The 27853-nt window shown below is 41.7% G+C and overlaps 1 protein-coding gene across 1 annotated transcript in view; it reads left to right on the top strand.

Annotated features, from left to right (window-relative positions):
* The window catches only part of LOC139690016 (uncharacterized), a 569066-nt gene that overhangs the window by 326614 nt on the left and 214599 nt on the right, over positions 1-27853 (top strand). The gene's annotated exons all lie outside the window — the stretch shown is intronic.

Genomic DNA, 27853 nt, shown 5'->3' with positions numbered 1-27853 from the left:
ATAATTACGGATTAAACGTGTTTGTGTTACCAATTTGTCATTTTAAAAGAAACGAAATATATACCGGCTAAAAAATTTAAGTGTCGTTCCTTTTATATGCTACTTCAGCAGGTTATTTCTGCTCAAAATATAATTTGTAAGAATTTGTCATTTGATTAAATTATTTAACTCATTACTTATTTGTACGATATTTCAGACACGTTTATCTTCCTTCGTGTTGAACTTCGTGGAATCGTTAGTAAACGAAGGTTTTATGTCATTTTGTGTAAATTTGTGTTTATTTTTACGAGCTTTTAGTAATGTGCAATGCAAAATAGGAATTTACTTGGAATTGGTTAGTAAATAAGATACGAGAAGAGAAATTGTATTTACAGCTAATTGCCCAGAACCTTTGGGCAAAACGCCTGACACTGCAATCTTTTTCCTCTTGTAAATATAGATAAAATCTTTTGAATTTATATTTTGCTGGTATGATTTCTTTCAGTTTAATAATAGAAGTGAAGTCATGCGTCAATGGAAATATTCACAAGATAGAAAGATATGTCCACACATACAGGGTTCGTCCGGAAAATAAGTGTACTGATTTTTCCCGCCGCTCCAAGCGCGCCCAGCACCGCTCTGACGGGCTGCGATTGGAGGGGGGTATGTTGGCAAGCGACGCTGAAAAAGGCAGTCGGCTCTGAGCTGTGGTGCATTGAGGAGCTCTGTTAACGCGAACCTCCACGCTCGACCCACGTCACGAAACGCGATGCCGAAGTTTTTTGAGCAGCGTTATTCCATCAAATTTGCGGTAAAGCTTGGGAAATCGTCTACCGAAACTGTCGGTATGATTAACCAGGCTTACGGGGAGTCAGCCATGTCCAGAAACATGATCTTTCGGCGGCACAAGATGTTCGTGGAGGGCAGAGAAGAGGTCGACGACGAACCACGGCCTGGACGCCCATCAACGACACTCACCGACGAAAATGTGCGAAAAGTTCGCGATGTACTGAACTCTGATCGTCGTCTTAGTGTTCGGATGATAGCAGAGCAGTGTAATGTGCCAAAAACAATAGTGCACGAGATTATTAGGCACCAATTACAGATGCGAAAAATTTGTGCAAAGTTGGTGCCGAAAGTGCTCAGTAATGATCAGAGACTCAATCGTTTGGAAATCGCGACACAACTTGCGAATCACTGCAAAAATGATCCACATTTTTTAGAGAACGTTGTTTCGGGTGACAAGACGTGGATCTTTGAGTTCGACCCGGAGTCGAAGAGACAAAGTGCGGAGTGGCACACCCCATCATCACCCCGTCAAAAGAAAGCTCGCATGAGCAAATCTCGGATCAAGGCGATGCTCATTGTCTTTTTTGACAAAAGGGGAGTCGTCCACTACGAATTTGTACCTGAACGACAAACTGTAAATGCTGCATTTTACGTCCAAGTGCTCGACAGGCTTCGAAAACGAGTCGCCCGCGTCCGGCCAGCGATCAAAAACATCTGGCGGCTGCATCACGACAATGCGCTGTCTCACACCGCGCTTGTCGTGTCGGACTTCTTGGCCAAGCACGGCGTGGCAACGCTGCCGCACCCGCCCTACAGCCTGGACTTGGCACCACCGGACTTCTTTCTGTTTCCGAAGATAAAGAGGAGTTTGAAAGGAACGCGATACGGGACTTTGGACGCCGTCAAAGAGGCCGTGACGACGTGTCTTCGAGAGGTTCCCGATAATGCCTTCGCGGGAGCGTTCCAGGAATGGGAACGCTGCTGGAACAAGTGTATCGACTCACAAGGGTCCTATTTTGGGGAATATTAGCTTAAGATATGTAAAAGTGTCATAATTTTTTTTCCTGATCTCAGTACACTTATTTTCCGGACGAATCCTGTATTATTAACTATTATTGAAAATAAACAGTGATTTTCTAGGATTTAGAAAGGTAAATATCGTTCTCGTAACATACAATATTTATATAAAAAGTATCGGGAAAAATTTCGCTAAAATTGTTACGATGTCTCAAAATTATTCAAAGTGCATCCCTTCTAAGTCGACACAACTTTTACCAGCGGCTTTTCCACAACTCGAAGGCTCCCTGGTAGGCGGATTTCGGAAGGTCCTTAAGAGTATGCGTGCAAGTTTCTTTGACGGCACTTAGGATCCCATAGTGGTATCCTTTGAGGGAGGATTTCACTTTTAGAAATGGGAAATAGCTTGCTGGTGCCAATTTGGGATTGCAAGGAGGTTGGGGAATCGTTTTGGGGCCGTTTTTTGTCAGATAGTTCGTTACCTTGGAGCAGGTGTGACTGGGCGTCTTCGGGATGAGTTTGGCGCAGATCTTTCACATCGCCAAATTTTCAGTAATAATGGCGTTCATTGTCACCTTATCAATGCCAATACGATCTGCGATTGTTCGCACACTTAAACGACGATCTGCATTCAGCACTTCTCACACACTTTGGACGTTGTAGCTGGTTCTTGACGTCAACTGCCGTTCAGCGAGGGGCTCGTCTCCCACACTCCCCATTTTTGAAGTGCTTATGCCACTTAAACTCTACAGTTTGCGACATTCTTTCATCCTTGAGCCCTTGGCGAATCATACCCAACGTCTCCGTACCCGATTTCCCAAGTCCAGCATGCATATTGATGGCGTACCGTTGTTCAATCGTTCGCTGCACTTTTCGCCTGCACCGAATCACTCGACAGGGGTCGATTAAAAACATGATATACCTTAAAGGAACGTTCGCGGGCAATTGGTGCTCGGCGTGTGTTGAAGGTCAGACCCCTCACCATCGACTCTACGCGGTGCGAGCGCGCTGCGGCGTACAGTGACGTCAGGAAAAAATTGTTCCCGATTCTTTTTATACAAACATTGTACTCTGGAATCCAGCATCCCTGTAATTTACAGGATAAAATACTTTCCCTAGAATGACGTCAACCTTTATATGCAGCAGGTTCATGAAATTAATGAAGTTAGTTTCATAGAGCAGAACAGCTCGGAGAGAGGGCAATAAAGCAGGTGGTTTTGTAATTAAGTCCTGTGGATTTGCGGGTAATGAAGCAATATTTAATCAAACACCTTTGAGATTAAAATTATTTTTGAATGGTAACAGGACCAAAGCAATAAGTGATAAGTAACCACAAGATGATGAAAACAGTGAGATTTTCCGGAAGAATTATCTAACACAGAGAAAGTGACTCATTTGATGTATTTTTGAGTATAGTGGGTATTAGAGTGGCAAGATTAGGAAGAAAATTTTTTTCAACAAAAGAAATATTTGCCAGATAAATGGAATTTATGACAGGTTTGACACGTAAAGATATTACAAAAAATAAGTATAAGCCTTAATATGAAGTGTAGAGCTGGCTAATGATCCAATGCCTGATTAGAAAATTTTAAAAATTACTGTGGGAGAGAATTTCGACTGTTGTGATATGAACGACGAAGTTCATAATCTGCAGAAGGAATATGGTGAAATTTGATTAAGACATGATATAATTGGGTGGAGATTTTGAGAGGGCTGTTTAATGCCGTGGGGAAGAGAATAACTTTTTAGACGACATGGAAGTAGAAATTATGAGTAACTGAAGAGTTAAATGTAAGAGATAGACAAGAGGAAGTTCACACGATTCAAAATAGGTAGTAGTTAGCGGGCGCTAAATGTAAATTGCCTATTTGAAGTAATATTTCAAGTAAGTGCAGTTGTATGTCTCATATTAAGGGTAGAAGGGTAAAAGTAAGTGTATTTCCTCACGCTGTTTAGTTATTGAAGTATTCTGAAATAACCTATTCTTATCCTTCATAATTGTCCAAGGCAATAATATTTTGCTTGAATCATAACATATTCAGCGCAGATATTTGGAAAAGTGATAATAAACTAATATAAATCGTAATTGAGGGACATTGTCGCGGTAAAATGTCTGGCTTAAAAGTATTTATGTACCTAACACATCTTATTATTTGATATCATCAAAAAATTGAAGCCTAATTGAAAGTTATATTTTACAAGGAGAATTGTTCACTCTTCTGTGCTTGCATGAAATATTAAAATTACCTCCAATGATGATTTGATCATATATCCTATAATTTAGTGTAACCATAAATATTTTTCGTTTGATTTTCGGCTTCTTAAAGTATAAAAAACAACTATCAATTTCCGAATTGCTACATAATCTCATAGCTCTCAAGTGCCCATCACTAATACGAAGACGATATGAATCTTTTATAACTTCATATTATATTTTGTGATAATAGATAAACCAATTTAAAATACAAAACAGCTATTTATTGTGAAAATAAATGTTAGGAGTTCATTTGTAATTTAGTGTTTGTTATCGCTACCAGATAGAAATCAGAGTAACTAAAAAGACAAACTTTTAAATAATTGCAGACAGTTACGGAAATCCATTATTGAAATTTATTTATGCTTAAATAGTGGTATTCATTCAATATTATCGAGAGGGATGTGTTATATGCGATTCCCAGTATACTTTCGCACTTGATATCTATATTGGATATCAACATTGTCCTCATCACTGGTCACCCATTCTACGATTGGTTTGTCGTAGCTCCCTACTCAAGTCTAAACTCGAATAGGCACTTCATTACTATTTAATTATTTGATTTTTGTCCTTGAATCGTGTCGTTATTCATTCCGTGAACCCAATCAGGGACCTAAACGTCAAAACAGTGTAAATTATTGAGTAGCATTCAAAGCAACTTGCAAGCCTTAACATAAAGAAGTATCGCGTTTTCTCAACCCAAATGGAGTCACAATACCAACTCTATGTTGACATGAACGATATCACTCGACGGACGACTGGATTGATGAGTTCAAAATCAAGCCGAGCGCATTCTTGATTTGAAATAGATCTCAGGACGAAGTGGATCGACTGTTTTTTATTGTATTTCATTATTTTAAGGATATTTGGATTAGTTTAATTTTTCAAGTTCTCTATAGAAAAACTACGTTTTAGAAGTATGATACAACGGGTGAAATTATTTTTTTGCCAAAAACTCAAATTTCCTAAAAGCCTACGACAACTAAAATGTATGCTGCAGATTGGTATGCACATTCATCTTTACATCATTTGAACCTCTTTGGTCAGACTACTGAACTCAATATGCTCTAATCCCCGATAAAAATTACAGCTTAATGACTTCTCCGTCACCAAAGGCCAGCAAATCGTGCGGAATATTCCCTTCGTTACGCTTCCGTTCGACCGGTTTTGAATTGAAAGTCCCGTAAAAATTAAACCCAACGTGCTGAAACCTTTTTTTTTTCTTTGTTAGGAATAATCCTTCGAAATTTCAACACTACCATTGCACACCAAGCATTTTCAAAAGACATCATGGCGGGATTAATGGAGTTATAGGTACATGCATATTTTTTAATGCCACTACTCACTTGGAAAAATAAACTCATGGGGGCGAGCGCAATTCATCAAGCCATCCATCTTTCTTTCTCCTCTCATCCGCCCTCGTTCCATCCACTGGTCCGATGCCACCCCTTGTCAAAACCCCGCCCTTTCTCTACTCACACGCACAATGCTCCTCCCCCCGGATGACACACACCAGTTCTCGCGCAGAGCCTCCGCTCCACATGCAAACCGGCATTTCGCCCACCTTCCCCTCAATTTCCATGTCCGGATGACTACCTATCTGCCTTCCACTCAGACCTCTTTTTACTCTCCCCAACCAATCTCTATTTTTACTCCCCCTCAAGAGGGTCTTGCATTGTTTCCGTCCTCAAATCTCTTGGTCATGGATACGAATTGCCTCTTGGCTGTGCGACTTTCGCGGAATATTTCGCGTGTAGATATCGCTGGAAGTTGGATGCCAGAAGGAATTTTCCATTGTTAATCCCGGCTCGCTTCATAGACATCGATGGATATAAAAAAGTAAACTTTAAATCCCCTCTCCTGCTAACTTCGCACTCTTCAATTTTTCTCCCAACCGTGACCTTTCGTTTATTATGTTTCCTTTCCGTTCCCCTGCTCAGCTACAATTCGTTCCAACTCCTAATACTTTTGATGCATTCAGTTCATGTCTAAATTGTTTTTATGCCTCTGTCTTTTTTATATCATATTCTACTTTTATATCACTATTCGACTTTTTCAATACATCAGAGGGATTCAGTTGTATTTGACTCACGAGTCAGTTTATATCATGCTCCGTACATATGCGTGTTTCTTCTTTTGGATGGCCCTTGTTTCTCCGCTGGGTAACATGCACGTGCACTTAGCCTAAGAGCTCGGTTTCATTTCCAGCCTCTCATATGAGCGTTGTTTAAACACCAATGATTGAGTACCAAGCCAACCTTAAGAACTGCGAAGGCTTAACAAGTTCTCACGTGGCGTGGCGGGTATTAACTGGCTGAGTAAACGCTGACGCGGTGAGACTTGAGTTAATAACAGCTGAAGGGAGGGGGAAAAATTAATTAGTAGGGGTTTCTCCTAAGAAATATTTAATGTTACTACTCTGCAATTATTTCGAACCGGGAATAGTAGGAAATAATTCCAATAATTTCGATATAAACACATTGTTGGGAGTGGTACATATTCTAAACAGCACGTTTTGGATTCGTCCATTGCTTTCCAATGCAATCGGAATTCTTCTTTCCAATTTTGCACGGAACATGCATTCCTTTTCTGGTCAAATTAATCCGTTATTGGTGTTGAAAATTTTATATTTTTGAAAAATAATGCCTAAAGATAGATTTAACCTGAATTATTCTAAATGATTTTATCATTCGCAGTTATTTGCTTCAATGTCCCTAATTCGAGTATACTAGTGTTACATTTCGATAAGATGCTTACGTTCACTGTGAGCAAATCGGTAACAATGCGGTATTATCTGGGATCCGAAAAACTTTTGGAGACTGGCAATATAGCAAATTTTCTTCATTCTTCCTCACCGAATTTCCCACCTCATCGTACCTACTTTCATTTATCTCATTTTCCACTCCGTCCTCCCCTTTGCCTCCCGCATCCTCTCCGCCTGGTTCTCTCTCTCTCTTTTCCCCCGCTCGCCCTTTTTTTCCATTCTTCCCGCGGCAACTCCCAACACTCCACGACTCCCTTTCCAACCCCACCCGAGTCGCAACCCTTCCCATCCATGCCCCGCCCATCAACCAGCCATACCCCCACCTTTCCCACGCTGCTCGAACCTTAAACCCCCACCCCAGAACCTATCTCTCTCCCTCCTATCCCCTACACCACGGCTCCCTCCGTGCCCGCCGCTTATCCATCTGCAGCTATCCGTTTTCCGGTACATCGCTCTCCCATCTGCCTCCTCTTCCCTTCGAGATCCATTACCGGAGGACACGGCCGCCTTCCACCCCTCTCGCCTCGCCTCCCTCTCCGCGTTCGTTTGAAAAGGGAGCGAGAATTCCCGCGAGGAGATTCCATCCCCCCCCTCCCACTCTCAACCGGGGGCCGCGGGGTTGCCGGCTGCGACCTGCACGGCGGACGGCGGAGAGAGGGAGAGAGGAGGAAGGGTTCAGAGGAGGAAGGGACCGTAAGAGGAGAGAGGGGGGGGAGCGTTTTGTGCGTGGGTGTGTTCTCGTGCTTGTGGGGGTCGGGGAGGGGCGGGGCGAGGGGAGGTCAGTGAGTGCGGTGTGGTGGTGGACCGCGACCATCGGGAGGAACATTTCGATCTTCCCGCCCCATCTCCAAGAGCTAAACTCTGAACCGTTCCGTACTGCCCCAGCCCTCAAACCTACCTCTCTCTCTCTATCTCGACATTTCTAATAGGTGTTCGTCGCTCTTACCGAAGCTGGGGGGAAGTACACTCGCCAGTTTAGATTTTTCTGCTTCTGGAATCACCTGTTTCAAAGGTGACCATCCCGCAGGGGATATATTACAATTTGGTAATGGTAGTGCTTGCACACGCAAATCTGGGTAGATACGACTTCCTGACCTTATCTGTGGAAGCGATAATAATCCGGCCATAGACGTGACCGAGGTCTTCCGTTGTCACTTGCATTTCCGCTGTCTGCTCACCTTGGTCAATAATCACGCAAGCAATACACGCCATTTGCCGGTAGTATGCCGATTCGTATTGATGACGTTGGGGTCTGAAGTTCTCCTGCGTACCCGAATGACGGATGTACTATGTGGATATTACTTTTAGTTTTTTGATATTACCAATGTCCCATTTGAAACATTTTCCTTAGTAATCTCTTATTCACTAAAACAAATATGTTTTTAATATGGATCAATTTAATGCTTTAATTTAAAAATAATTTATTAAAGGGATTGATTGAGACCATAGCGGCACGGTGCAGTCTAGAGTAGTTTGGGAAAATAGAATTTTCGCGACGCACCTGCCTCTTGCCCCAGTGGGAACGCATATCAACGGCGGTTGTTTATATTTGAAAGTGGACATGTGTACTGGCTGAGAATTTCCCACACATCAGTTCAAGACCACAGTTTTCAGTGCCATTTCAAAACGTAAACATTTCCGTAATTGTTAATATTAATAGACGCTAATTGATTTTGAATCAAAATGTTATGTTTTCACAACGTTGTCACGATGTTGGTTAAAATGAGAGCAATGGCAAGGGCAAAACTTGACGTTGCTACCACGATATCTTTCAAATCTCTCAACTTCTTCAAAACCTGGAATAGATGGTTTAGGATGACCCCTTTTGATCCAATGTGTTCATAAAATATTTGAGTTGACCTACACATAGGTTAGAAGTGTGGATATTTCACGAATGTGAGCTCAAATAAAACAGTAAGAGGATTACAATCAACCCAAACGTTACGATTAGCAATTGTAATGGGTTAGATATCACATAGTAGGCAAAATATTTTCTTTATAACGTTAAAATGCGTTCCGTATTTTAACGTTATAAAGAAAATATTAATTAATTAAGAAAGTTTAAATTGGTAAATAAGATTTTTTTGCTGTTCGGAAATCTTTTAAAAAATGAAATAGATTTTGCAATAAAAATTACTTTTGAACCCAAAATTACATTTACCGACCCTGGTGCCGGCGGGGTACTTCATCTGCCGCAAGGTCGTGAGTTCGATTCCCGCCTAGGAGGTTTTTCCTCCACCTAAGTCTTGGATGTATGAAATTGTCTAATTGCTGTATCATTATTCAAAATCCAATGTAAAGACCGATGTGCTGTTTTCGGAATAATTCAAAATAAATAAATAAAAGGTTACCCTGCTTATTTTTCCCACCTGTTTATATAGTCAATTTAACGAAAAATGATAATTTGTTTTGGGTTGAAGTAAAAAAGAATAAACCCATGTAACTAATCATCGTCAGTGTTTTAATCTTAAGGTTGGTGTAAGGCACCCCTCCAATCTTCTCTCTTCAGTGTTTATTCCTTCGCAACTTAATAGTTTCTCTGTTTAGCGTCCTTCTTAAATTGTCCTATGTAATTTCCAATTTTACTTTTGTTCGATTTCTAAACAATCCATTGCAATTGAAGGTGAGTATATTAAATATAGTTCTTATCTCCCGCAGAGTACTCCATACGGCCCTTCCTCTAATGCTGTTCAGTAAACTTCCTCATTCTACACTTCATCTGTTCATTTAATCGTCACCATACTCCTCCAGCACCATATTTCAAAGAGTTCTTTTCTTCGCTGTTCCACTTTTCCATTGTTTCCAATCTCTGATTCGTGGACTGCTATGCTCCATTGCAACGTTATGATAAATTGTCTCCTTGTTTGCATCCTTAAATTTTTTGAATATTGCAGGTGCCTCTCCTTTATGAACGCCTTCTTTTCTTCAGCTATTCTTTCCTTGATATTGGTCGATTTTCTACCATTCCCAATTATACTACTGGCCAGGTAGAGGAAGGGTTCCACTTGCTCTAGTTATACTTCTCGATTTGTGAGAACTGCCTACTGCTTCTCTCTTCCACACACTAGAGTTGTAAATTAATTCTTGTTGAAACGCTGAATTCTCAAAATACATAGCTCATATTGTACAGAGTAGCTCGAAACTCCTCTCGCGTTTCTGCTTCTACTGCGACTCCACCTGTGAACCAGAAAATGTTAATATCTTTGCCATACACCCTGATGCCTTGGAATCCAATTCTTCCGCTTTTATTGCGTCATCTAGTTATATCTTGAATATTGCCGGGGAGAGGTTGCATTCATAGCCGATTCCTTTGTTTATTTTTGCATTATTCCTTATATTTTCCTTTCGTCTTTCCTTCACATGATTCTTACTTGATTTTGTAGAAGTGTGGGGATTGAGATGGCGCGTACTGGCTTCCCACCCAGAGGGCGTGTATTCAAATCCCGGCGGTGTTGAATATTTTTCAGAGGTATCTCGATCCCTACTTGAGGTGCTTTGTGGAGGGCACTTTGAGTGAGTACGCCGTCCGTCGGATGGGTCGTTAAGCTGCGGACCCCTTGGCGCCTTTCGTGTAGAGCCGGCTAAGGCCGACGCCGGGTTTCTCTCCTCCCTTCACCCTTTCCTGTCCATCCCCTATGGCGCAAATGACCTTAGCTGTCGGTCGCCTCCACTAAAAACTACTAATACTTGTAGAAGTGATGGATTTTTCTTCTTTTGATATATTCAATTCCAAGTATTTCCAGTAGCTTGAACATCTTGTTCCATTCAAGGCTGTGCAAGATATTCTCCAAGTCCATGTGTCCATGTCACATATAATAGCTTATTTATGTGCATCCTTAATCAGACTGTTTTCTATCTTGTTACTCGTTTTTCCTGAATCCCAATTGGTTTTTTTCCACATACCCTCCTATTTTTCGGCTAATAATCCGAGGAATTATTTTTGGTGCATTAGATATAAGGTTCAACTGTATATGTTCTTTATAGTTATCCGTTCTTGTTTATTTCTGCGTTGAAAGAATTATACTCTTCTTGGATTCCCCTGATAATAGTGTTTAAAAGCCGTTTTGCTCTATCCCTTTATATTACCATTTATATCCACTATTCAATGGTATTCCTGCATTCTCTAGTGATTTTTTTCGTAACTTTTTAAAAAGGGGTTTCCGTATTTTCATTTCATGGATTTTTGCATTTTCTTCTTGCCTCTACGAGTCTCTTATTTGAGCTGTTATCCGTAGCCGCGTAGATTTGGCCACCTTATTCACGAAGTGCTCATTTTTTCATTTGGTTATAATATTCTTTGTTTTCTCCCATCGTCTTTCTGGCTTGTGTCATTTTTTTCTTTCTATTTTTCTGTACATTGTGGCGGTGAACTTTTCTTTTTCTTACTTTTCATCCAGTGTCTTTTATTTCATTTTGAGCCCTGCGTCGCAGTTTTCATTTTCTCATAACGTGGTCCCAAATCTATGGCCCCCAGATTATGTACATTAATTACAGGGCGGGGTAACATAACTTTCTTTTTTGTAAAGCAAAAGCCCTTTAAAAAAGGAATTTATGCTGCTGCACTCTGTATATCTGTGCCCGGATAACTCTAAAATTACGTGATTATGTTATATACTATATACTTTCTTTTGAAAATTATGTGGTCAGTATGGCACCTAGCTTTGTCTCCTTTCATCTTCCATGTGTATCTTCTTCGGTGTTGTTTGAAGAGCATATTTGCCACTAACATGTTTTTCTCGTCACACAATTTCATCAATCTTTCTCCAGCAGTGTTTAGTTTTCCCAATCAAAATAATCGTGCGCTACTTCCCTTCCAGCCTTATTCGACCACAAGGTGCCAGTCTTCTATTACAATTAGGGTCCTCTATCCCTTTTACTCTTCCTGGAACATCTACCTGTTCATATTCTTCTCCTTCCTCTTCTAAATGGATGAAATGTCTGGACGTTATCATATACATTCTACACATGCAATAGCACGGTTAATGTATATTTGCATAATTGCCCTCTGTTGAATTTCCTCATCATATTGCCAGCGCGATTTGACTCTTTTTGCCCATTCCTTCTTTAGTACGATGACTCTCTTTTGCAAACGTTTGGTCATCTCCTGTGTCATTCAGCATATGCCGCTCCGTAAGTCCCGGCGCACTTAACTTTGCTGACTTTGAAGATGTTTATTCGCAGTCTGCCCATTTCAATTATCCTACTTTCTGAGCACACCCTTGTTTCATGCCATGAAATTCCTAATTCTTATCCTGCACTTGTTCACGTTGATTGATGTCTCCATAGCTGCAGTCTTGACATGGAGAGGGAGATTAACGTTGTTCTTGCCAATTTACCAATGCATCGCAGTATTAGGGCTGGTTACGTGACTTTCTCACACTCGTAGTAGTTTTTTTAGGGGAGGCGACCGACAGCTGAGGTCATTTGCACCATAGGGAATGGACAGGAAAGGATGAAGGGTGGAGAGAAACCCGGCGTCGGCATTAGCCTACTGATTACGAAAGGCGCCAAGGGGTCCGCAGTTTAACGTCCCATCCGACGGACGGCGTACTCACTCAAAGTGCCCTCCACAAAGCACCTCAAGTAGGGATCGAGATACCTCTGAAAAATATTCAACACCGCCGGGATTTGAACCCGGGCCCTCAGGGTGGGAAGCCAGTACGTTAGCCCCCGCACCATCTCGATCCCCTTTTTCACACTCTCACAGCTATAGCAGTTGATATCGAATCGATCTTCGTGAACTGCAAAATGGTGCAATTGTAGTGAGAAGGCTGCCTTTTACCATCGGTGCTGAATAATTTTGGTAGAGCATCTACTTTTATCGTTACCTCGTCCCGTTAAAATCAGAAGTACAATTTTTTCAATGTTGATAATATTTGGCGCTCTCCAGCTTCGTTTCGCTTAGTCGGACTCGCTGTTCACACATGGGGTCGAACTCTGCCTCTATGTAATTAGAATAATTGATTAGATATCGTATGAATATGAATTGCGATTGTGGAGTTATTGAAGTAGCGTGATTGGTGGAAGTATCACTGTCAAATGAATTTGTCTGATAATTCATTGTTATTGACTTGATAAAAGCTTTTTTAGCAGAATTGAAATTACACATGAGAGAGATAAACCACGTGAGTTTGGTACGCTTTAGTTTTCTTCAGAAGTCGCTGGGTAAAGAACTTACAAAATAACCATTAAATAAAGTACGATGATAGGTGTTCACCTTATCATCCTTGAACGTTTCTTTTTAATGTCATAGTTTCGAATACGCAGCTATTTTTAAGGCATTCTGAATATATCAATGCAACATTGAATTTTTTAAACATTAGTTTGATGTTTTATTGACACATTTTAAAAAGGTTTATTATGTAAATAAATAATTTTCAACGCAAGGAAACATTGATGCTGATATTCAACCCCCGGGTTGGTGACTGTGTTTTTTGTAATAACGAAAAAAAGGCGGAATGCATTTGCTTTAGGACACGGGTGGTAAACATCAAGTACTCGTATGACAAAGGATGAGTACCTGAATAATGAATAGTCCGTCACGCTGCACTTTGTGCGTCTCCCCCTCGCTCTTCCTCCCATTCACCAGCCAGACCTCTTGTCATCATCTCGTCCCACCCCTCCTCCTCCTTGCATTAATCTCCCGTCGTCCATCTTAACATTCGCATTTTTAATCTCGGCACCGATGGTTTGCAACGCGTACGGCCTTACACTGGTCCTTTCGGAAGACACGCGAACACGCACGCACACACACTCATAAACACGCACATGTACACGCACATCACACGCGCGGCTTGGATGTCGTTAATGAGTTCTTTTGATATTTCCCACTCCCCCGTCCGTCTTTCCAAAACGCCCTTCCACGTCGCCTGCGATCCTACCCTTCTCGTCCCCTGCGGAAAAACCCTCTCGACTCTCTCAAGGAACAAGTGAGCCCCTTCATGAATAACTCCTGCGTCACTAGTGAGGGACCACGCCTTGGAGACACACCCCCGACTTTCCCAGGACCGCCGCCGTTTCCCCCTTCTCTCCTTCAACCCGGTCCTCTCTCACTCACGCCCGCCCCCCCCCCTTCCTCCTTACGGTGTTCCTTCGCCTTCTCTCGCCGGTTCACTACCGCCACTCATTACGGCTTCCTCTTCAACTCCTCCACTCACTCTTACCCGTTCCTCTTTTGAGGAAACCTCTCTCTCCCCCTCAAATAATAATACAAAGGAGGCCGTAGAGTGGGGTGGTAGTGAAGGGGGATCCTTCTTTGTTTTTTTTTCTCTCTCTCCCTCTCTACAAAACCTCATTTTTCTGCCTTCAGTCCTTAACCCTCAGGCTCGCCAGGGTTCATGCATATTTCCGCGTTTTGCGCATTCGACTTTTAACGCCGCTCCACCTTCCCTAGCCCTTCTCGACGATTCGCCCGCAAGTCCCAATTTTCAGGGTTGCACCCTATCTGCGACTCCCGTCCACGGTCGTCTGACCTTCCAGAAGCCATGCAGATCCGAAGGGGCATAGCTACGCTCGTTCCTCCTCTCGTCTGCTCGTGCCGATACCGACAAAAGGTCGGGCTCCAAAGAATTCAGCTAGACTCATCGACCGTCTCTCTCCTTGATTGGATCCGAGCGATGCTTTCGGGAAAGTTTATTTTTTATTTTTATTTATTTATACTCTTTTTTATATTTCATTCAGTTCCGTGAAATTTTTAAGTGCCAATGCCATTTAATACTAGAGGAAAATTGTATTTAAAATACATGTATATGTTTATCAGCGAGTATATATGTATAAAAAACCATAAGCACAGTAATCAACCCCAAGGTCGGTTTGGTAGGTGATGGTAGAGTCCACCCAGTACTAAGCCCTATACGGCGTGTGAAATTCACACATCAGGATAGGTGGGTCAGTTCCTTTCATATGGCGGTTATGGTTTCCCAGGAAGATCTGGTACCCGAAAAATCACACACTTGGTACTGAGCTGCGGGTGCATACATACATACTTGGACCAGCTGCATGAATCCCTCAGAAAATGTGGGTACCCTGAAAAACTGCTAAACAGTAAAATCCTCAAACCGGCAACCCAATACACTCCCCTCCCCAAACCAAACCGCCCAAAATGCCCTAATCTTATCACCACTTTCTTCCCCGGAACACACAAAATTAAACATCTAATCCGTGACCTCTTCCCAATTATCAATAACACTCAGTCCACATCACTTTTATTCCCACACTGTCCCTCTGTTTCGTTTAAACGCCCGTCAAACCTGCGAGACATCTTTAAGTCCACAAATCCAACTTCAAGCACCCCCGTCTCTCACCCGCCCCTATCCGCACCATGCAACCGCCCACGCTGCAAATGCTGTCATCTTTTAAGACCCTCCCCCTCACTCAGTACCAACTCACAACCACTCGCCACCTGTACCTCAAAAAATATTATATATCGCCTCTCCTGTAACTTCTGCCCTGCCTTCTACGTGGGCGAATGCACGACCGCACTTTCCCTCCGCATGAATAACCACCGATATTCCACCAAATCTCCCACCTTTCTTAATTATCCCATCCCTACTCACACCGCTTCCCACAACCAATCTTTTGACGACTGCTTCTCCGTTTCGGTGATTGAAATCCTTCCCAAATCTGCGAGTATAATAGAGGTGAGAACCCGCGAGATGGCGCATATCTGGGTGGCCCAATCATTCAAACCGCCCGGGCTGAACCAAGCCCACTGAATGCATCAATTGGCTGCCTACATATCCCCCCCACCCCCTTGCTCATTTCCTATTGGTCCCTTTACCTCTCCTTCCCCCACCTCTCCCCCGCATATCCTCTCCGCTCTTCCCCGAGAACGCCATTCTGAAGACGACAGCCGTGCTGTCGAAACGTAAAATAACAAATTGTGAGTGTCCTTTCTTTGTGTCTCTATATTCTAAAAATCTACATCTGTGTTTATATATATATATATATATATATATATACATACATACAATTGAATACTCATTTCTAATATGATATCCATATGTTTTAAGAACCACTAACATTTAAATATTAATAGTCGAAGGCTTAAGATGTTCCATTGCATCTTATTCTCCTATTTACTCTTTTAGTCTTCTGATTCTCACACTTCCTCACAGCTACTGCTACTTTTTAATGGCATTCTCTCTGCTTTAACCGGGTCACTCATCTCTTCTTCCCACCCCTCCGTTTTCAATTATGGTTCGCAAATACCGTCCTCTGTCTCACATGAGCCCCTCACCAAAGCGTTAACCGACGAATCACGCGACGAGTATCCAATTAAGTCACCGCGGTAAATGCGGAGAGAACAAGGCAAAGGATATGATTCCGCGTGCAGTTGAGGTACACCCAAGCTCATGTTCTTTTCGGATTCAAGGTCAGAAGGCATGCTCTTCACCAATAGCAGCAGCAGCAGCAACAACAGCAGCAGCATCGCTTCTGTTTAGAGCTCTGCGAGATTTACAAACTGCATTCAACATCTGCTTTTGACTTACACGCCGAGTGAACGTCGAGCGGGAATGCGGTAACAAATGAGTGATTCCCCTCGACTATGATTTCGTGAATTTTCACACTGCTGAAGTTTTTCTAGCCGACCTTGGTTAGATAAACGTTTAAAATTGACAGAAGTCCACTTCCAACTTGATGAGGCATTTATACCCAGGGTTATTTATCACATTTGAAGAACTTGGAAATCATTTCTCTGTTTTCCTACTTCTACACCCACTTGATTAGGAGGAATAAATATTGCCATTGGAACAATGACGGAAATAAATACATCCCCGGAAATTATTTCCACCGGATTGATTTCGGAAATAAAGATGATTATAGTCCGAGAAAGCAATGAAATAATTTATATTCAAATTTGGTTTTGCATATAACATTAAGTGATAAATGCAAAAATACAGGCACGCATATCTACAATTTTAGTCATAGTAATTTTTCAAACATGATTATGCGAATGAAATACTTGAATTGATAAAGAATAGTGCTTGATTTTTTCAAGTTTTTCTTGAATATGGGAGTACCCTCGTTGCCTAGAGATGTGGTCGTTATGCCACACTTAGAGCATTTTAGAATAAATTTAACCGGAAATTTCTAAATAGAATAGAATATAAATTTCTGTTACATAATGCAGCTTTGCCATATTTCCTCTATGATGTACAACATGCATATGTGTATGAAGGAACGGATAAATGAATTTGTAAATATTTGGTATTAATTATGCTTAGCTTTAAAATAAAATTAAATGCATTCTTCAGACGCTGTGCAGTACTGAATTTTAATATTGAACATTCACCCCTGGAGATTTCTTGAATTCAGATAAATACGACTCAGTTTCTGGAAAAGGACGTCATGAGCATTATTGCTCACTTCATTTCTCCGAACTTGCTTCATTAACTTGTTCAACTTTGAGATTTTAATTTTTCAAAGCCTTAAACGTAGACAGTCTAAGAATGAAATAAAGTATATGTATTTTTGAATTTGCAGAATTTGTCAAATAAACTTATTACTTTTAATTTTCTTACGTATATTATACTAAGTGTTCTCATAATCAATTGCATACATGTGCATGAATTTAAGATAATGCACCTTTTTCTCCAACAGTTACAAATAAAAAAGCGTTGAATTTACTTTGATTAAACAACTGAACAATATTTTTAATATGTGCTGTTTAGATAGTCCTTTCAATCGGTATTATGTTCCAACTGCTGTTTCAACCATTTTTTTCCATATTGACTAAAGATATGAAGACATAGGTTTAAGCTAAATTTTTACACATTCTTTGAAATTTGAAATGAACTTTGTTGCACATCAGCTTTTGAAACGTCATCTTTTCGTAATTGAAATAATTTAAAAGAAAAAGTTCATTTTAATGAAACATTTGAAAATTACTGTGTTTTTTTCTTCAAAGTACTATTAACAAATTACGTCACAGCCCAAATTTCTCCCTTGAATCCTCAATTTAGAGAGTAGGCACTCTTTCAAATGGCACCGGGCCTTTGCTCAGCGCAGCATTGTGCTTCCTCTTGTGAGCGTACATGCACAATATTCTTCAAAAGAAAAATTAATCCCACTTCCAGTGACTCTGTTCCCCGACGACTTTAAGAGCTGTAACCAGGCCTTAGCTATGTTTTCCGAAATGGCTCTCCTCTCAGTAATTACCTCACGCTGTCTCTTATATCCCTCTTTTATGACTTCATCTGCTCTTTCCTTTCCCATCTCGAAGTCCCACTACATCTTCCTCATAGCATGTGCTCGTTCACGCTATCCCTGTCCAAGTACGAAGTCGTTGTTTATTTTTCCAACTCTTCTTCTAAATATGGTTTCTCATTTAAAATAATTATGCCTCTCCAGGTGAATAAAAATGGTCTTTGTATCGGTTGCGTTTAGAGATGCCATCTTTTGGATTGCTGTTAAATCAAACAGTAAATATTTTATGTAGTAACAGCGATTAATCTTTACATTAATTATTCCGTTTGGACTTTTGTTTCGAAAACAGTCATTTTGTTGTGAATTTAGAAACTTTATTCGCAGGATTAGAAATGGCTTCATGACTTTTTTTTTATTAAAATTTTTGCCAAAATTCTGTTTTCATTGGCGTATGTTTCCCTTTCTTATTTGAGGGAAAACCTGAGGATAACTTTTGATTCTCAGAGTTTTTTCCCTGTTAACCCTCCGCAATAATCATTTCACACTCATTTCAAGACAGCCTATAAGTATATTGATCTCTTCAAACATATTTCCACCCGTCACGCGTTAAATATTATGTTGTATTTATTATCTGACGTCTGGTTTCGGTTCACGACGCATTTATCATATTGGCACCGGTTTTTACTCCTTTCGCTTCCCACTGTGTGTCTCAGAATCGGCTGCCTCCCGTATCACATTTCCAAGCTGTATTCATTCCATTTCCACTTTACTAGCTACCATCCAACGTAATACAATCAATTTACAACTTAGCTGATCCCTGCAAGCCGCATAAGAGTCGTGCGGCAGGATATTAGGCCTCCAACCTTCAGTACTAAATTGATCAGTGTTCATGGCGTGTGGTTCGCAGCTAGGTTCATCGGCTGGAGTTGTTCAGCTTTGTTTGCGCTGTGATCGCGCATCGAACGAGGAAAGAAAGAGTCTCTGAACCTACTGGTGATCCAGCCTATCCCCCTTAACTTATCCAAATGGTCCCATCTGCCAAAAAAATGAGAGGCCTTTATGATTTATTCTGTGGCATGAGTTAATTCGAGAGTCCTGTACCTTTCAAATGGCCTAAATTTCAACTACTCCCTTCGTACTAGAAGGGACTTCCATCCTAGTTTTTCTATTTACCGCGTTGCGCCAACTTCCATATCGTAACATTTCTTCACGAACCTGGTAGTTTCCTTGGCGCAGTTTCCTTTTCTTTGTCTCCTCAATCAACTCCTCCTCTGACAGAAAACTTCTAGGAATCAAACTAGTCGCATATTCCAAGTACTCCATACCAGCACATAGTAGCATCCCTTCATTCATATCTCATTGCATTTCCTCAAAACTCGTCGAATGAATCCGTCACGGTGGCTCCTCAAATATTTCAAACACACTCCCTTCATGAAACCTATTTTGTAAGGATGACGCCAAAAGTACTTTAATTGTTCCAAATTTTTGTATTTCCATCTCGTCAATTTGCACGCAGCATTTTTTCCCATTTCTTTTTCTTCAAAATGTCATCAATGTAAAGTTTTCAAAATTAAATTCTAAACTCAATTACTTCCACCATTTTACGTCGCATCCTTAATCCTCCCTTTCTCGATCACTTCCCATCGTATATAAATTCGTTCTTGGACTCCATGTCGGTCAAAGCAGATTCTTTTCCGAGTGAGCAAGTATTAGCAAGTGATCCATCGTCTTAACATCCCATCGATTGCGGACTCCCGGACCACCCACTTTCTCATCTTGAAACTACTACCTGAACCTTTTTTTCCCCTTCAAACGGGTAGGGAAGAGAAAAGAACCCACTAGATTTGAATTTCGGTGTTTCAATCTTTCTTTCCCTTCCCTTTCCCGCGCTCCGGTGGTCGTGTGCGCTCCGAAAAAAAACACTGACCTCCTCCTTCTCTTCTTCCTCCCAGTGAGCATTTCGCTCCGTTGTTGTCTTTTCTTTGTATTTTATTTTTTTCGTACCCTCTCGTTTCATTCGTGACGACGTGCCTTTCCCTCCACCACCCCTCTCCATAAGATTTTTTTTCCTTCCTTTCCACATAACTCTCCCCGAATCCTCCATAAATCCATCTTTACCTGCGGACCCTTGGACTCCCGTCTCGGAGAGGCGGGCGGAAAAGTGCTCTTGTAAGCAGTGACAGAAAATAAGGCCGGCGGGTGGACGGGTGGAAAGGTTTGCCAGTGGGGCGACCCCGATATTTCGTTTTTCTTGCAATTTTGCTTCTTTTCCTCTCTTTCTCCCTCTATTTCTCTATCTTCCCTCTTCCTCTCCCCCTCCTTCCCTTTCCCTCTCTCTCGTTTTATTGGGTTTTGGCGACGGCGGAGATTCCCCATCTCTCCGAAACAACCGCTGTCGTGCCGGAGGGATGAAAACTGCGCTTGCGTCCTGCATCCCGTTCTTTACGATACGGGATTGCAGACGTCTGGACCGAAATTGGACTGTGACTCTAGGTCCACCGTTGATGCTTGATAAGGGACTGATTGAACAGACGGCTTCCTGATGAAAGGTAATCCTGCCCAAAATACCGTGGCCTTCAGTGGGCGTACCTAATATGACAAAATTGAGGAATTATCTCCGGTAGAATCATTATTTTTAAATGTTTGCCATTAAAATTGTTTTGCCTTTGTCACGAAATTTAAAAAAGGATTTTTTTCTAAAGAGAGACACGCAATAGGTAATCTAATGTAATATAAAAAGATAAATTTAAACTTTTTCACTATTTTAATACTGATCTAGGCTGGATCTTAGACTGTATGAAAGGAAAATCAAGCTAAACGATGACTAACACAGCAGATTTTTTGTTAATAAAAAGCCGTTGCTGTTTTTTGAGAGCTTTTCCATAATTACCTACGATTTTTCTTCCATAGCTTCCCCATAAGCCGAGCTATCGAAGCTACCGCTACATAACTCCTACCCTCGAGGAGGGACTGAAATCAGCGGCCCTCGAATTTGACCTGTGTCTATTACTCACATGGCTAACGCATTTGGCGTAAATATTTTCCTTTGATACAATAAATACGTAGACTACCTTTAGCCGTATTACTCAGTATTAAATCGATTGAAAATAATCACCATAAAATAAGAATGGCTACTAAGCCATTTGACATTTATTTTCAAAATCAAATGAAAGAGAATTATGAACACCATCTAAGTTTCATTTGCGATTCTGTAATTACTTATTTTGCGATGAATACTCTCAATACGTCTCCTTATGGACTAAGAAATCATGGAAATCAAGGAAATTAAAAAAAATATTTTAAGCGGGACATGGAGAGAAGAAATGCATATACTTTGAGGGTGGTGCGAGATGAGATGGAAAATTAGCGAGTACTATTGGAGCAATAATTTAAGAGCAATATATAGTGGAGAGAAGAGATCCAGCAAGGAGTCAGGAGTATCGTAGAAAAAGATAGAAATGGGCTTTGTAAACACAGAGCTGATGGGTGATGGAAAATTACTAGTAGAAATGAAAGCTGAACCAACTATTTAAGTTATTATTAAGGCCTGCGTCTGTATGTTTTGTTAATTTCTAAAAGGCTTCCAATTGAGTTAAAACAATACGATAATGCATGTATAATAAATGAACGTTTAAAAAATATGAGTGGAGTGGAGAGAGAGCAAACTTACCCGCCACCTGCATATGTTTCAGACTGCTCAGGTGAGTGTCATTATGGGGATTATTACGAAGATAAGTGAGAAGGGGTGCATATGATCAGCCGAGCTTTTCAATAAATAAGTAGAGGAAATTTTGAAAGATGTATGGAGAGAACTGGAGATAGGAATGAAAGTCTTCAGAATTCATTAAAGAAGTAAGGTTTGCAGATAATCTAGATTGTCAGTCACACAAGGATTTGCGAGCATTTCTGGATACTTCATTAAGTCATTGTGATAGGTATGGGATGAGAACTAACGTAAAGAAAAACAAAGGTTTTCGAGAAAGAGAAATTCTAAGTAAAATCCTTAGATGGGACTCCATTAACTAGAGCTTTTGGAACAGTTTACCTTGTTCGGAAGTGTTTTGGACGTAAATGGTCAAAACGTTAGGGGTATAAAAAAACTGCGTAAGAGAAAGAAGCTTTTACAAGACGGGAATTTATGGCAGGGACATTTAATAAGTATGTCAAGAAAATGATTATTTAAAATTTGATATGGATTGTGAATTTTTATGGTGCGGAAACAAGAAACAATAGACGTAGGTTGGATTCTTTTGAAATGTAGGTGTGGAACATAATAAAAAAATGTGAAAGAACGGAAAGGAAAACCAGCAAAGAAGCTTATAGGCTTCGTTTGAGGGTTTTTGGGAGAGGTTCAAAGGATGCAGAGCATTTTGTTTGGCGATGGAACGCTGAAGTATGTAATGAAGGATAGGACGATAGGCAAGCAAGGTAGGGGTAGGAAAAGGACAAGAATGTGATGCGGAATGCAGAGAGATAGAAGGTATTTGTAATTAAAGAAGAGCTAGATCTATGATGGGGTATAAGTTTGTGTCTTTTTGGATGAAGCTAAGGAATGTAGCGATGATCATTACCAGTGACCTTTCAAAACCTACCTAAAACCTAAACCTACGCTACCACTTATAAAAACTCTCAATATATTTGATGTCAACCATATTTTCAAATATATCTATTCTAATTTCTTGTCCACTGTATTTGCTTTGAATTACAGGGTTCGTCCGGAAAATAAGTGTACTGAGCTCAGGAAAAAAAATGTATTACACTTTTACATATCTTAAGCTAATATTCCTCAAAATAGGACCCTTTGTGAGTCGATACACTTGTTCCAGCAGCGTTCCCATTCCTGGAACGCTCCCGCGAAGGCATCATCGGGAACCTCTCGAAGACACGTCGTCACGGCCTCTTTGACGGCGTCCAAAGTCCCGTATCGCGTTCCGTTCAAACTCCTCTTTATCTTCGGAAACAGAAAGAAGTCCGGTGGTGCCAAGTCCAGGCTGTAGGGCGGGTGCGGCAGCGTTGCCACGCCGTGCTTGGCCAAGAAGTCCGACACGACAAGCGCGGTGTGAGACGGCGCATTGTCGTGATGCAGCCGCCAGATGTTTTTGATCGCTGGCCGGACGCGGGCGACTCGTTTTCGAAGTCTGTCGAGCACTTGGACGTAAAATGCAGCATTTACAGTTTGTCGTTCAGGTACAAATTCGTAGTGGACGACTCCCCTGTTGTCAAAAAAGACAATGAGCATCGCCTTGATCCGAGATTTGCTCATGCGAGCTTTCTTTTGACGGGGTGATGATGGGGTGTGCCACTCCGCACTTTGTCTCTTCGACTCCGGGTCGTACTCACAGATCCACGTCTCGTCACCCGAAACAACGTTCTCTAAAAAATGTGGATCATTTTTGCAGTGATCCGCAAGTTGTGTCGCGATTTCCAAACGATTGAGTCTCTGATCATTACTGAGCACTTTCGGCACCAACTTTGCACAAATTTTTCGCATCTGTAATTGGTGCCTAATAATCTCGTGCACTATTGTTTTTGGCACATTACACTGCTCTGCTATCATCCGAACACTAAGACGACGATCAGAGTTCAGTACATCGCGAACTTTTCGCACATTTTCGTCGGTGAGTGTCGTTGATGGGCGTCCAGGCCGTGGTTCGTCGTCGACCTCTTCTCTGCCCTCCACGAACATCTTGTGCCGCCGAAAGATCATGTTTCTGGACATGGCTGACTCCCCGTAAGCCTGGTTAATCATACCGACAGTTTCGGTAGAAGATTTCCCAAGCTTTACCGCAAATTTGATGGAATAACGCTGCTCCAAAAACTTCGGAATCGCGTTCCGTGACGTGGGTCGAGCGTGGAGGTTCGCGTTAACAGAGCTCCTCACTACACCACAGCTCAGAGCCGACTGCCTTTTTCAGCGTCGCTTGCCAACATACCCCCTCCAATCGCAGCCCGTCAGAGCGGTGCTGGGCGCGCCTGGAGCAAATCAGTACACTTATTTTCCGGACGAACCCTGTATGCTGAAACATGAACTGTAAGATTGAAGGAATTATCAACTTCGATATAGTTGCAGCGTTCATTGTTGGGACCGTAATGGTCATTAAAGAGAGGCCAAAAGTATGAGATCTGAATGCTCTGACTTTTTCATCTGGATATACTCGTTGAATCGTACAATCATTTAGATCATCTACTGGAAAAGAACCTAGAGGTCATGGGTATCCGATTGTATAAGAAAATGACGGTGCTGTCAGGACTGAGAGTAAATAATGTGATTATTCGTTAGTGACAACATTAAATTTAGGCGGGATAGGAGGGAAAATGGTAGTTATACTGCCTTTAATCATCTTAGTACTATTCTGGACCTGAGGCAAAGGAGACTATAGAGAAGAAAATATAATATATTATATTATATTACATTACATTACACTACATTACATTACATTACATTACATTACATTACATTACATTACATTACATTACATTACATTACATTACATTAAATTACATTACATTACATTACATTACATTAAATTACATTACATTACATTATATTATATTATGGTATTTTTAGGATGCGTACTTGTGTAATTCATCTACAAAATACCCCGCAAGCTATCGCAAGGGCTTGTGGTATGAGGCACCACCCATGCATTCACGTATTAGTTCATGCAGACATTTGAATACATGCTAGCTCTTATACAAAGTTACTCGTACATATACACACGCACACGTGCCTACGTGCAAAATACATACTTGTGCATAATGCAATAGTTAGGTTAGTGTTTAGATGTTTGATTTCTGATTAATATATTCGATGTATCTGGGTCGATTTCTAAATGATTACAAGTATGTATCGTGCGAGAACAGAACAAGCACTTGAATCTGCCGGGAAAAATATCTATCTATTTTTATTTATTTATCTCGGTGTTCGAATCTTGCAGAATAATATGGTGCCCTAATTCCCTCGGTGCCGCAAGAATACTCCGGCGTCTTGTACCTTTATAAATATTCAAGTCCTGCTTGCTCTCTTGGTGAATGAACTAAACGAGGGGACGGAGATTCTTCATCGGAATGATTCGAGGAAATCTATAAAAGCCCGATTATCATAACATTTATATCAAACTACTTGGTATTCCATGTTCTATCAAAAAACCTCCTTCGGAAACTTCATGAACATTAATTGAACAAAATGTGAAGAATAAAATCAAGGTAGCGTCAGGTGAACTATTCTCGTCTGGCATTTGGACGACGATGTAATTGCGCTGATCTATTTCCAGGCATCAACCTTCACACGTACCATTAATATTCGCCGTGAATTTGAATTAGTTTTCCAGCGCCCGGGAACAGATGCAGACTATTTCAACCCAAGCACTTCAAAAATTCACAATTCACAGCCCACGCTTGCGCTTCCGCCCTTTGCCTTCTAATTAAAAGAAATGAATACGAATAAAACTGCGGCGTATCTCACTCTTCAACTGTCAAACGTCATGCAGCCCACGCGCAGTTTTATAATTTTATCACGCTCATCGTTTTCACTCTCTCCCTCCACACTCCCACCCCCATTTTCCTCTCCCAGCCTCACCCCTTCCATCGTCTCCCACCCTTTACTAACCCCTACTCCCCCGCGCACCACCCCGAACCACGCCTCCCGCTCTCCCCGCCTTTCCCCGACGGGCCCTCTATCGCCAAACAACGCCGCAATCAGCTTCCTTTTCCCCCCGCCGGTCGCCTCTTCCACCCAACACCCACTCCGCCATGCGGTGCGTCTCCCATCAGGGCTGAGTCCTTGGCGTCTCCCTTCCGCACTCTACCCGGCCTCCATTCGGCGTGTTGCCCCCTCCCGGGTTCCTTTAGCTTAGGTCCTAGGTTCACCAATTGAAAGTGACACCTGTCCATTGATCTCATTAATGGATTTATCGGGGAAAACGATTCAAAGCTTAAGGCTAGTATTTAATTTTTTGGAGGAATCTTAAGTATTTAGTTTCCATATTTAATAAGAAATCGTTCGGAGGTCTAAGTCAATCGTGGTATTTTTTGGCAAACCTTCTATCCTCTTTATTAAAATAACCTGGATTTGGCTTTCTGCCTTTACTCATAAATTACTTTTCCTCCGCCAAATTTTGGAATCGTTTTCTATTAAATTGGATCACACTTAAAAGAAACATACTTTTATGCTGATATTATATTTTAAAATACTTTTACCCTCCAATTAAGTTCCAATTATATTTTGGGTGATTTTGGTTGCGCGTTCGTATTATGGTCATTAGGATGGATCATTACATAAACGTAGTGAGTGAAGTAGTGATTGATTATGAAATTGGCTATTGTTTTCATTTGACTGAGTCATATTGCAATTGTATCGTTTTTTCTTATGTCGGGAAAGTGTAGCTTTATAGAAATCGTCATTAGCTTTAACGAAAAAATCAACGGGGCCAAATTAGATAGTCTGTCTCTAAAAATAACACCAATGTATGAGAAAGGCAACCACGCTTTGAAAACTTTATCTTTTATGAAATGCATCTCAAGTGAGTGGCGTCTGTCTGTTCCTGAATTAAGCTGTATCTTTACCCTCTCACCACTCGCTCTCTCTCTCTCTTAGCAACACTCAATAACAGTCGACGGCTCCGCCCCGTCGAATTTCCACGCGTCGCCATTATCTTCCTCCCCTCCTATCCATCTCTCTCTCTCTCTCTCCCTCTTTCTCTCCTCGTGCCATTTCACTCACTTTTACGCTTCCCGCTCACACAATTTCTCTAATTCGCCTCTGCTTTATAACACAGCCCCTTCCTCCTCCTCCCACGCATCCACCCCATTCCCCGCCCCGTTGTCCGTCCGCATCCATTCCGCTCCATCCTCCGCGAAAGCCCATCCAGCCATCCTTTCTCCCCTCCCTCCACCTCACCCTCCCACCCACACTTAACTCCACCGCCGAACAATCTCTCCCGCCTCATATCCAAATCACTCTCTCCCTCCCCCTGCTCTCCCTACCCCGCTCCCCCACGCCCAGAAATGCCTCATGCGATCCCCTAACCTCGCCCACTCTCCTCCCCGCTCTCCTCCCTGCCACCCCACACAACGAAAAGTCCCCCACTTCCCGTGCCCACGTTCACCAGAATTTCAGCTCGACACGTTTTTAGCTCTAAACGACTCACCCGTCCGCTCTCTCCTCCCTCAATCCCCCCCCTCTCTCTCCCTCTGTCTGCCATCTCCCTCGGCATATCAATCATCTGTTTGCATCGCAACGCCATTCTCCAAAACCCTTCCCGCCCGCCCACCCCTCTTGTCCCCCATCCTCCCGCTCATCATGCCTCTCGTCCGCCACTCCCCCTTTACGTCCTCCCTCTCGGTGTACATTCCTCCACCGCCTCTCTCTCTCTCCCATCCCGCCCTTGTTTTCCTTCGATCTCACGCTCTCCTCCCTCCGACAAACAACACTCCACACCGTCTTCCCTGTCCACGTCCCTCTCCTTCCCTCCCTCTTACCTTCAGCACAACCGCCTACATCAAAAATCGTATCTTCCATTTTCCACTTTACACTCTTTCTCCATTACTATTATGATTGCTCCCTTGCCCGTCAATTTAAATCCACTATCCTTAATTATGATTGAACGATCTTGCCGTACAAAACTGTTTATACCGACCTATTATATCCGAGCTCTTGCGTTGCTTTTTTCGTTGTTTGTCCCTTGGGAGAGAGAGAGAGAGCGAGTGGGAGGTTACTCGATTATCATGAAGGTATGCGTGATGTTTATTCGTTGAATTATTTCGCTTTGACTGTTTAGCAGTGACGGGTTTCTCGTGAAAGGAGAGTGGGATTTTAATTTCGAGATGGATTCGTTTGAGTCGACAACAAGAGTTCGATGAAGCAACGCCTTTTTTGAGCACTTCCCTTCACTTCGTTTATG

Source organism: Hetaerina americana, unplaced genomic scaffold (assembly GCF_022747635.1).
Source record: "Hetaerina americana unplaced genomic scaffold, ioHetAmer1.1.p SCAF_3, whole genome shotgun sequence".
NCBI classification, from domain to species: domain Eukaryota; kingdom Metazoa; phylum Arthropoda; class Insecta; order Odonata; family Calopterygidae; genus Hetaerina; species Hetaerina americana.
This window is presented reverse-complemented; position numbering and strand designations above follow the sequence as displayed.